The sequence below is a fragment of the Artibeus jamaicensis genome, unplaced genomic scaffold, assembly GCF_021234435.1.
Source record: "Artibeus jamaicensis isolate MK-2021 breed Jamaican fruit bat unplaced genomic scaffold, CSHL_Jam_final scaffold_474, whole genome shotgun sequence".
Taxonomy (NCBI): domain Eukaryota; kingdom Metazoa; phylum Chordata; class Mammalia; order Chiroptera; family Phyllostomidae; genus Artibeus; species Artibeus jamaicensis.
In genome coordinates this window covers 7,926,222-7,937,614 of record NW_026522046.1, presented here as the reverse complement: position 1 = coordinate 7,937,614, position 11,393 = coordinate 7,926,222, and the positions used below count along the sequence as shown (strand labels likewise).

The window sequence follows — 11,393 nt, the reverse complement described above, 5'->3', positions numbered from 1 at the left end:
GCCAGCCAGTCTTAAAATATCCTTCCACAAATACCTGCTTTTTTGACTTCTATCCTGAGGGATTCTGAGGCCAGAGTAGAAGTCAGAGATGCCAGCAAGATTCCAAAACAGATACTCGAACCTGCATTTTTAGCAAATGAGCTTTCTTGTGGAATGTTTCCCCCTGTCCAAATGAATTGATCTGGCTTTGAATTGCATCAACACAGGACTGAGTTCTCGTACCATCGGTGACTGGGCAATGTTTCTCAAACTGTTTCTAACAAATGAACCAGGGGTCCCCCTTTCCATGACGCCTGCTGCGGATCCCTTGCACATTATCAATTTAAAGTCCTCTTTATGTCAATAAAAATAGCGCTGAAAAGATTTCTTTTTTCCTAACCATAAGCAACATCAATTCAAAGTCTGATCCCTACGGCCGTGGCCCAGATCAAAGATGTCATTTTAAGAACAGCTGGCCCAAGCCGCTGTTCTCAAACGCGCAGGCTGACGGCGCCAAAAACTTGAAGACAAGCAGGGCAGTGCGTACAGAGAGGCTTTCCATAAATGGTTTTGACGGTAAGTAACTGGGACTGATTGAGATATACTGTCATTTTCTTAGACCACTTTCCATGTATTTACGGGAAAAACTTAATACAAAAAGCAGTGTATGCACATGTATGCTATAGAAAATTGAGAAAGTTCGGATGAAGAAAACCATGAAATCCTACTTCACAAAAAAATAAGCACAGTTAAAATTTTGGTACATAAACTCCCTTTGTAAAATGTATAGTATGTTTTATATAGAAATAGACCATGTTATAAGTGATATTTTCCCCAGGGGAGAGAGTGAACACAGTCCCCCACTACCACCAATTATGCAGTCAGGATTCCCACACGTGGGGACATCGCGGGGGGCAGCACATCCGCGGTGCGACGGGTGAAGCTGGCCCTGGGAAAACCACCCTCGTGATCGTGGTACCTCCCCTGCCAGGTAAATGTATGTGACATTTTAAAACTAGTGTTTTACTTAAAAAATAAGAATCTCTCTATGCCATTAAACCTTCTTTTCCAACATTATTTTTCTGTCTTTGCAATTTCCATTGTGTGTCATTATCTATTTTCAAATAAATACCTTTTAAAAACCTAATATTAAAGGTAACACATGCTCACAGGTTAAATAAGAAATCAGACAGAAGGAGAAAAAGATTTTTAAATCTATAGTCAATCCTGTAATACAAGGTGGGCCTTCTGCAGCAGAGATTCGTGTACTGTTGAAGTTTCACTTATGTGTTGGTAAGTTACCCACAAAAAACTAGGTTGACTTAAATACTAATGAGAATATGAGAGTATCTATTCTTTTTATAACCTCAAAGAAGTGCCTTTAAATATTATATCTTTAATCTTTATTAATTAATAGGCAGAAAAAAGAGGGACATGGCTTTATTTTTTATGTCTTTGATGCTTAGTGAGGTTGATCATTCCTATATAATAAGAATTTCTCATAAATTGTTTATTTATCATTTCCCCCCTTTCAATGGGCTTAAAATTCCCATTTGTAGTAAGTCTATCAATTTTTCTTCCAACTATATTAAATATATTCCTCAATTTGTTCTTTGCCTTTGAATTGTTTATTTGTTTTGCTTTTAACTTTTTATTTTTAAATAATTAGATTTATAGGAGAGTTGTAAAAGCAGTATAGAGAATTCCTATATACTCCTCATCCACCATCCATTATTAACTTACATAATCACAGTACAATTGCCAAAATGACAAAATTAACATTGGTTCAATACTATTTCCATTTGAAAAATGAAATCCTTAGAGCTCTGTGTTTTCACATAGTCATGGTTTAGAGTGGTCATTGTCTTCACTGAGAGAGCTAGTTCTCACCAGCAGCCTGTCATTATTCACTGTCTTAGTCACTCCCTGAGCACCTAATATGTCCAAGGCAGGTAATATAAAGAATGCAGAGGTGAACACAATCAACCTTTCCCACGTGCTGCCTCCAGTACACAGGAAAAACATTAAGAGCTAAGGACGTTATAGGGGGCATGATGAAAGGGTGAGTAAAGATGATAGACAAGGGTTCAGGAAGGAATCTAAGACCTTTGCAACTCTGTCAGAACTTTGTTGCAGTCCCAAGTGCACACGTCTGCCTCTGCTGGATGAGAAGCTCTGTGAGAGCAGGGGCTGAGTCCTCTCCAGCTGTGCAGACTCCTCAGCCATACAAAGCAAGTGCTTAAAACACTGTCAAGCTCAAGTTTTCGTGCTGAACGTGAAATAGACTCGGTTGATCATCACAGAAGACTAGACAGTGAAGTCCTCAGAGCAGCACTGCCTTCCTATTAATATGGGCACCGTCAGTACCTTATCTAGAGTTGGGTGCAGAGTAGATATTATTGTTAAATAAAGGAGCGAGCAAACCTAGAATCTGGAAGTACCTTAATTGGGAAAATTCTCATTTAAAGGACAGAGAGGAAACATACTTTATGATGTTTGTACTAACTAAACACTTAAACCTCATTAGGAGTAAACATAATCCTGTCCTAGTTTGTCTTAAATGTGCCCTGAATGAATAAGGTGTGAGTTTTATAATCTCATTTTCTCTATCTAAGTAAAAGCTTTTTATTTGGCTTCAAAGTCTTCAACTTCACAGCAAAATTTCATTATGTCCCAGCTGAGTTCTGTTTAATGGAATTAAATTTCACCCTTTCTAATTATCTTTTGGAACAGACAATCTTTACAGAATAATTAGTAATAGAAGAACATAATGGATCATTGTCTTTATTACTGCAAAGAAATCCTAGATGCTGCTCTAAATCTTAAAAAAAGATTTCATGAAATATAAAATGTATTGAATCCTTCCTATTAAATTATGTAACATTTAAACTTTGTCAACATAGCTTAAAGATGATGGGAGGTAATTATTTTCCTGCTTCACCTTAAATTATTTTATGAAACTACCTTAATGATCCCACTCAAATTAATTATGCTTACATTTCATTTTAAAGATTTTTATTGGCAGAACATTCTATTATCAGATACAATTTAAATGCATATTTTTCTCACTCATCTCAATATCTATTTTGCTTCCCTGACCATTTTTTTCTAGACCCTAACCTAAGTTCATTAAATTGTATATACAGAATATAAGAGCAGGCTAAAAATATAGCTATTCCAATATAAAAAAGTGAATGAAGTTTAATTAAAAATTATTTCACTTGCTAATCTATAACAGCTCAGTGTCATTGGAAACATTTTATAAAACACAGCTCAATGAAAAAGAAATAGCCAAACATGGGTAGTTTTTTTTAAGGCACCAATAGACAAAAATATTGTTCTTTTTTCCTCTCTAAACATTCAAGCAATTAAAACTTATCTTTAAAAATGAAAGAGGGAAAATGAATGTAGTGGAAAAATGAGTAGGGTCCTTCTTGGACTTCTAGTCTTTATAGTTTAATTTGTTGAAAATTTAAAATTACAGTAATTGCCCTTAAATAACTGACATTATTTGACACCACAACAACAGAGAAGTGGAAATGACTGACAAACACACAAAAGACTTTTGTTATCTTTGTTTGTCTGCCTGAATAAATCTCAGCAAGTATTTCAAAGATTTAAATTTATAGCATTCTCAATCTCCATAAGATGGCCAATCCTATTGGCTTTCATCTAAGTCTCACTGGCGCTCAACATTTTCACTATCAACTTTTTGAACCCATGTAGTTTGTCTCAGCAGCTATCTTTAAACTAAATTATCCCCTCCAAATTAAACATTTTGATAAAATATATGGTATTAAACAGAATTAACTTGAGTTAAGTAGAGCCTCTCTGTTTTCTTCCCCTCATTGAGGACTGAATTGTGTGGGGGAGGAAGGGGTTGAAATTGTAATTTTGAAACAATGTAACGGACTGTCTACTCTCCATACATGATGGTAAGTTGGTTAATATTTGGTTTAATGATTTATCTCTTAGCAAATCAAGTACCTCTAAGAAACTGATACCTAAAACCATTCATTGTGACTTAGACGTCAAGCAGAAGTCACACAAAGAAAACAAGTTTGCTACATAATTTAGAATTTCTGCAAAAAATGTAAAATCCAAACAAGATGGGTTAAAACAATAGGAGTTTATTATTTTTATTTAAGTATTCAGTTTTTATATTTTTCTAGTTCTAAAATAAAACATAATCTATGAATGAGCCTAAAGTAAGAATTTCTTCTTGAAGGCTGTATTTTATTTTCTATTAAAAATAAACACTTAAAGAAAACAATTAAATTGCAATAATCCCTTAATTGGTATTGCACTTTACATTTTGCAAACTGTTTTTTCCCATGTTCACTTGACATTTACCTTGTGAAAAGTAAGCTCTCTTTTGTGTTTTCGATTTTGATATTAAGTTCCACCCATACCAAAAGAAGAGATACTACTCATTCTGTGGGCATTATAATATAGTGGCTTTCTGATTGATAGAAAAGTAAGGAAATACTACGTACTATATTAAAATTAAAACAAAAACAGTCTTCCGGGGTGTGAGCATGAGTGAAATAGGAAATGTATTAGGTTTCCAAGAGGTCAGGGGGGTTAGGTCAAGAGGATGAATGGGGCAGAGGAGCTTTAAGCTTAGTGCATGGTTCACTTCAGAAGAAAGATTGTCTGCTGTGTGTTTCTTTTAATGGATGTGTTCCTCTTTGCCCTTTATTACATTACCCGAATGGATTAAAAGTGACTAGTTCATTTATTTATCAGAATACAAAATTATTTTTCATACTGCTTGAGACTAAGTATGCATCATTATGAAGACCCAACTTTTCCTTTTTAGTCCTCCTCTTGTACCTTCCTGAAGAAAGCACACCCTGCTTATCCTGGCTCTAAGAACTTCCCCCACCCCCCGGAGCTGTTTGGTCTATACCAGCCCTTTATACTAATTGCCTAATTAACTAGTAGACACTTAGATTCATTCTTCTGGCCAAATAAGGGAAATTCCTTTTCTGGTCCTCACCTGGGGCAGGTGCAAACCTCCCATAGCTTCCCAGCTGGTATTGTCATCGCAGTGGTGGTACCCTCCCACCCGCTTCCTCTCTCGCCAGCTAATAAAGCCTGACCACCTCATCTTGATGGCTAAGGAAGATTTCACCCAGTTGCACAGGAAACCAGTCTCTTTTCACATCTGAAGTATTTCAACAACCTCTAAATGTGAAATCACTGATATTCTTTACATCCAATTGAGACTTTGCAGCCCCATATTTTGAGCTGAGGATTTGAGTTCAAAGTTAGGAATGTTGAATTCAAAATTAGGGATTGGTCTCTTCTCAGAGACCAGTAAACTTTACCTTAATCCATACTTACTCTAGTATTTGAGTCAGTATTTAAAGAGTGGCAGTTGACACATGAAATTATATTTTAGCAACTTGAGGGTGAAATACTAACGCACCTTTCAGCTCCCAATAGCCGGTTATTTAATCTCAGTGATGCACCAAATGGCAAGCAGAGTGTCTGTGGTTTTCACCCCATTTTCAGAAAGGACACAACCATCCTGGGCGCTCTGCTTTCCTGTGGATGTAGCAGTTTCTAAACTGATAGGATCAGCAAATGTCCCAGAGCCTAGAGGGGGATTGATGTTTTCCAAAGAGTTGCTTAGGAAAACAAGGGAAGCAGAAGTTTCTACTCTTTGGGGTAGAGTAGGGAGAATTTTATTTAAAAGCTGAAATGAGGGATTGTTCTCTTGTTCACTTTATTCTGATGGGAAAGGAGAATGTGTTCCCACATTGTTTTTCTCTTTAAAGATTTATTTGAGGTAAATCTTTACTCACAATGGAGCTTAACAAAGGGGGAATATATTGGTCATGTGAGTGGCAAACACAGAAACATCACCTGAGGAATAACACATGGATCGATTGTATATCAGATTAACCTAGCATTTAATTTTGGGCTCTCTGTGAGCATTATTTGGCTATAATTGTAACAGAAAATCCTTAAGTTTAATATTAGTGTTCAAATATGTGCAGTAGTGATAGAATAGCTTTACCACTTTGATTCACATAGACTCTAGTTGCAGCATTAATTTGGAACGTGACGTGCACATGGACTGCTTTGTTGTATTTTGACTTATAAAATAGCCATTTGCATTTTACTCAGTGAAGGTTTTATGGCTGGGATCTCTTTTGTTAGTGATATCTTGTCTCTGCTTTGAGATTATTTGAAAGATCACTTTTTACAACCTTGTGCAGGTATTAGTGAGTTTACTTTGTTCATATCATACTTTCTTCTATAGTTATAGACCGAAATATTAATCTATAATCATTAATTATATTCTTTATGTTATTACTGATTTTCAGGGTGAAAACAGAAATGTTTATTCACAATTTGCTTGATATCAGAGTGAAGTAATTTGATTATTTATTACTGTTTTCTTACAAATTTTAAACACCAAACAGGAGAAAAAAGCAATTTGTATTTATATTATTTTTTTCATGGGATGAGTGATATGTCAAGATTTTTTCACACACACCTACACACACACACACATATATATACACACACACATGCATTTAGAAGCACACTGATTTGTAATCATTGTAATTAAAGGAATATTTAACATCAAAATGTTCTGTTTGGAGACATTCATTTTTTTTTCAAATCTTATGTCCACAGCTGTCCCCCACTGCAACCAAATAAATTGTATTGTCAGAGTAATACAAAGCACAGCATATCTTTTTGCTACTGAAAACATTTAACGATCAAGTTGAACTTTATAAAATATGTTTATGAAAAAAGTTGGGGAGGAAAAGCCCGAAGAAACACACAAATAAAATCTAAGTTGAATAAATATTTTGTTCTTGCCTGTCAAAGGTTGTAAACACTTTCATACTATTTTGTCTTTTTTCTGTATACCTAGTAACTGTATAACTCTTCCCTCCTCACTTCTTCTTGACTCTTTTATCAATCAATCAATTACTTAATAGTCTTACCTAGGCAGACGACCACACATACTAATATTTTACTAAGTTGCAAACAGCAACATGAGAGAGAAATAGTAATTAATCTGCCAGTTCCTGGATATCTAGCTGTTGATCTCAGTCATACACAGAGATTCTCAGTCATACCCAGGAAACAAAAGGTCCAGAACAGTAGGGCTTTCTTTTGAAAGTAGCTGTATGCTGTCTATTAAATGTCCAGGCTGGTTCTATGGAAAGAAATAGTTGTATTTGCTCCTCCAAGAAATCCCCTTGTATTTTAGCACTCTTACACTAAAAAAAACATTCTGGTGCTTTTAAAAATCATCACATGCTGCTCAGGGTTTTCTTATGATTTCCTATTAAGCCAAACCAGGTGTAGTGTTGGTGGAGACGGCCCAGATGGAATCAACCCTGTGGCGATACACAGTAACATCTAAACCCTTTTTAATGCCCTGTAGCAATAACAAGGATACAACACTGTTTACAGAAAACCTGTGTGTATGGCAGGCACTGCACATACAGCAGAAACTGCAAACACATTGTGTCCATTATCCCACCGCCACAACCTCATGAGAGAGATATGATTATTATTATTTCCATTTGACAGATGAGGCGACTGAGACTCACAGGTAGTAACTTGCCAACAATTTCGGAATTAAGATATTACACAGATCTTACAAACTTTCCAATTGATAACTCAGAATGCAAGCTCCAGTTAGGTGCAGAAGTGTGGAGGAGCATTTTCATGCACATTCTCATTCAGGACGCTTCAATAAGCTACTATAACCAGAGAATTATCCAGTTTGATTTAGTCCCTTGTTTAAAAAATAGGACATTTCTCGACCCTGACTAGAGCATGAGCAGAGTGGTCGCCCTTTGATTTCAGTTAACATGTCAGGTAAACGAAGGCTACTCACCAATTAGCATGTGCCTCCGTCTAATTTTCTCTCTGTGAAGCTTTTATTTTGGTGTTTCCCTAAATATGTATCTCCAAGCAAAAGCAAAATAAAAATATAAAGACACAATGATGTTTTAAGACCCATCCTATTTTGCCCTGACCAGTGTGGCTCAGTGGGTTGGGCATCATCCTGCAAACAAAAAGTCACTGGTTCAATTCCTGGTCAGGGCCCAGGACTGGGCTGCAGCCCAGTGCCCAGTAGAGGAACATAAGAAAAGTAATGGACAGATTTCTCTCTCACATCAATGTTTCTCTCCCTCTCTTTCTTCCTCCCTTTCCTTTTCTCTAGAAATAAAATAAATAAAGTCTTTGGGAAAAAAGAAATACCCTTTGTTTGAAATACCAAGGATTTTTTCATGGGTAGTAAATGCAGCATGTTTTGCCAAGTCCTTAAGAAACATTCAAGTACTGGATTATTTATACATTAAGATTCATTCTCTATAAGCATATATATATTTTTTATTTTATTCATCAATCAACTGAGAACAACCCTTGTCTCCCACATACAGGAATCTTCTGGAATGCAATTCAGGATAAGCATTACTGTACTGTTCTCACATTTTATTTTCTTCCTCCCATTAAACCAAAGTGCACAAAATGTTGAGGGGAACTACCAGAGTCCAAACAAATTCATACTATAACTTAGCAGTACAAACAAACTGTATTAAAAAATCATATAATAAAAAAAGGCCCAGGGAGGCAGATAAAACTCAGACTGGGTTTAATCAAGCAAGTCATCTGCATTATTTTTGTCACAGCTTAAAAATATTTTATTTCCTCTTTGTCTGCCATAATACTTTCCAGCACTTTAAAAAGCCTTATTATTATTGCCCTTATCACATAATCTAATCCACAGTAGTTAATTTTTGAAAAACCATTAATGAGTTGGGTAAACTGGTTTCTGACTTTTGGAGAAAGTTACTAATGTCATCTGAAACTAGTAAACTAGAAAATAATTGGTGGCTCATATAAGCAACAAAATGTCACCTCAAATTTGAAAACATCGTTTATAGCAGAGGTCTGGGAGCTGAAAACTCACATGGTTTGGTTACCAGTGATATTGAATCCCAATGCAATAACAAATTGCTCCTTCTACAGTTCTGATAATCATGCTAGCTCACGTTCGTTGACGGCTTAGTATTCAAGAGCTCCTCTGCTAAGCACTTGCATGCATTGCCTCATTTCATCTTCACAACAATCCCTATGAGAAAGACACAGTTATTGAACCCATTTTACAGATGATGAAACTGAGCATTCTAGAGATCTGGCGACTTGTTGAGGGTTACACAGAAAGTTGTTAAACTGAGATTTAAACCCAGATCCATTTGATCCCAAAATGTGTGGGTCTAACCTAAAATGCAACCCTGTCCCCAACACGCAGCATCCCAAAACATTGTAGCTAAATGCAGTGTCTAAGATTGTAGACCAGCCCCTTCCTTTTACAGATGAGGAAACTCAAGTTTTAAAAAGTAACTGTCTTGCCTATCCTCTTAACAACAAATTAGCAACCGGGAAGGATTAGAACTCAGATCTCCTGCTTTCCATTCCAGACAGAACACCATTTTACCATTTGACAAAATTTACATGACCCAGGAGACTAGGGACTAGCTTTGCAGTTTAACCCACCACATAAAATAGGAAAGAGCTAAATTCCGGTTGCTTCTGTGTTTTCTGAATCGCAGCCACTTCATTGCAGGATCATACAACACATGATGCGACAGGGACTTAAAGCCACACATAACACATATTAAATGTAGTCAGCAGTGATGAGATTTGGTACCAAATAAGAAGCTTTAATTAATTTTAAATGGTGCTTTTCATAGTGTCAAAAGCTCAGTCCACTGATGTGGAAAAGGGGGTTGGAATGGCGAGATCCTAGCAACCCGGCTAATCTGGGCCCTTCTGAGCAAGCTCATTTGGAATTCTTACATCAGTGCATCGGCACGCCGAGGTGGGGCTCATGGGGACAAACAAAATAGCAACCCTGACTCCAGCACCACTCAGAATCCCGCGTCCCGGGGAGGCCTGAGAGCTCAGCTGTATTAAGGGGCCGTTGGAGTTTCCCTGTTATTTGTCTACTTTTCGAGGATTAGAACTTCCGCTGGGCTGTGCTCATCTGTGCTGAGAATTTAAACTCAGTTCATGCAACAACAAGAACAGTGAGATCTGCTAGAAATGTTCAAAAAGAAGTCTGTTTTGGTTTTTAAAAGCTTTTTAGATGCACAAAGAGAAGTAAATTGAGGGTTTCCGATTTCTTTTGGGGCTGTACATTGAGTGTGGTTTCTTTCTTTCCCATTTCTTTGCCCCCCTTCATCGGCCTTTGTTTTTAAAACTGTGCGCATGCAGATACTCACCATGTAGACCCACTGAAGTGGTTTTGTGATAGACAGGCTGGGAGGTTCACGTGCTTCTTCAGCACACACACAAATCATTTTCTCTTCGTGACATGTAAATGGGAACTATCACTAAAGCCCTTCCTAACAGAGACCACAGAACCATGCAGACCCATATAGTCAGAGCCAAACTGTAAGGACCATTTGAAGTTCCTACGTGACGCTGTTCCCTGAGACAAGGCTGCCATGACAAGGTTAAGGACACAGACCCAGACTTCTCTATTTCCCTGTTCCTTTCTCTAATATGAAACTTATCATTTACACACGTTGTTCAAAAGAGTAGCATACTTGCAAGTGTGATATTTACTATTTTTAATGCAACTATGCTATTAATACCTATCAAAGATATTAACAACGTAAATCATGATGAGCTCTTAACAAATGAAGCACTCATTTGGGTCAACAATCACGAACTGATATTTTCTTTCTCCCTCTTCTATTATCTTATGTAAATGCATACCTATCACCATGAAAATAACAGCAAAATAATTCTGAGTTCCTGATGGTCATCCATGTATTAACAAGATCAATAAGCCTCTACTTTTCCAAACTCAGACTTGATTCTGTTTTGTCCTCTACAGAGAAAAAGGTAAAACACCACCTGTTCCCTACTGATGTTCTCTGTTCCTCCCACATGTACCAGGGACTCTGGAATCAGAGGCCGGTTCCACCAGTGAGGCGAGTTGCTGTGAGTGATAGGAATTGCGTATTAAACAATTTAGGCAAGCACCCAGGAGGTCATGTCTACCCAGTGGTCTACACTCTGAAAAGAAACTAGAAGTGATCAGGTTTCCATCTCAGGATTTTTGGAAACTGGAGTGTTGCAAAACAACAAAAAAATATATATATATTTTTAAGGATGTTCCTTCTTAAAGTGCTCCTGTTTTTATTATTTTTTAAAATTTCTAGTTTAGATCCAATTACAGTGAGAAAGCAGAGGGAAGTGCAAATAGAATAACAATTATACTTTGTATTAAGGAAAGACCACAACGTTAATTTTCTAGTATTAATTCTTAATATGTTATCAATAATGAAAAGTCACAGCAACTAGAGTCAACTCTTTACTAAGAGTTTCAACCTTTTAAAAATAAGGATATTTGAGAT

General features: G+C 36.7%; 1 non-coding gene across 1 annotated transcript; it reads right to left on the bottom strand.

The window, feature by feature from the left end:
* Positions 1-814: 814 nt before the first annotated feature.
* Positions 815-978, bottom strand: LOC119034719 (U1 spliceosomal RNA). The gene has a single exon (XR_005079613.2). It is a non-coding gene; the product is annotated as a U1 spliceosomal RNA (small nuclear RNA).
* Between the last annotated feature and the right edge of the window lie 10,415 nt (positions 979-11,393).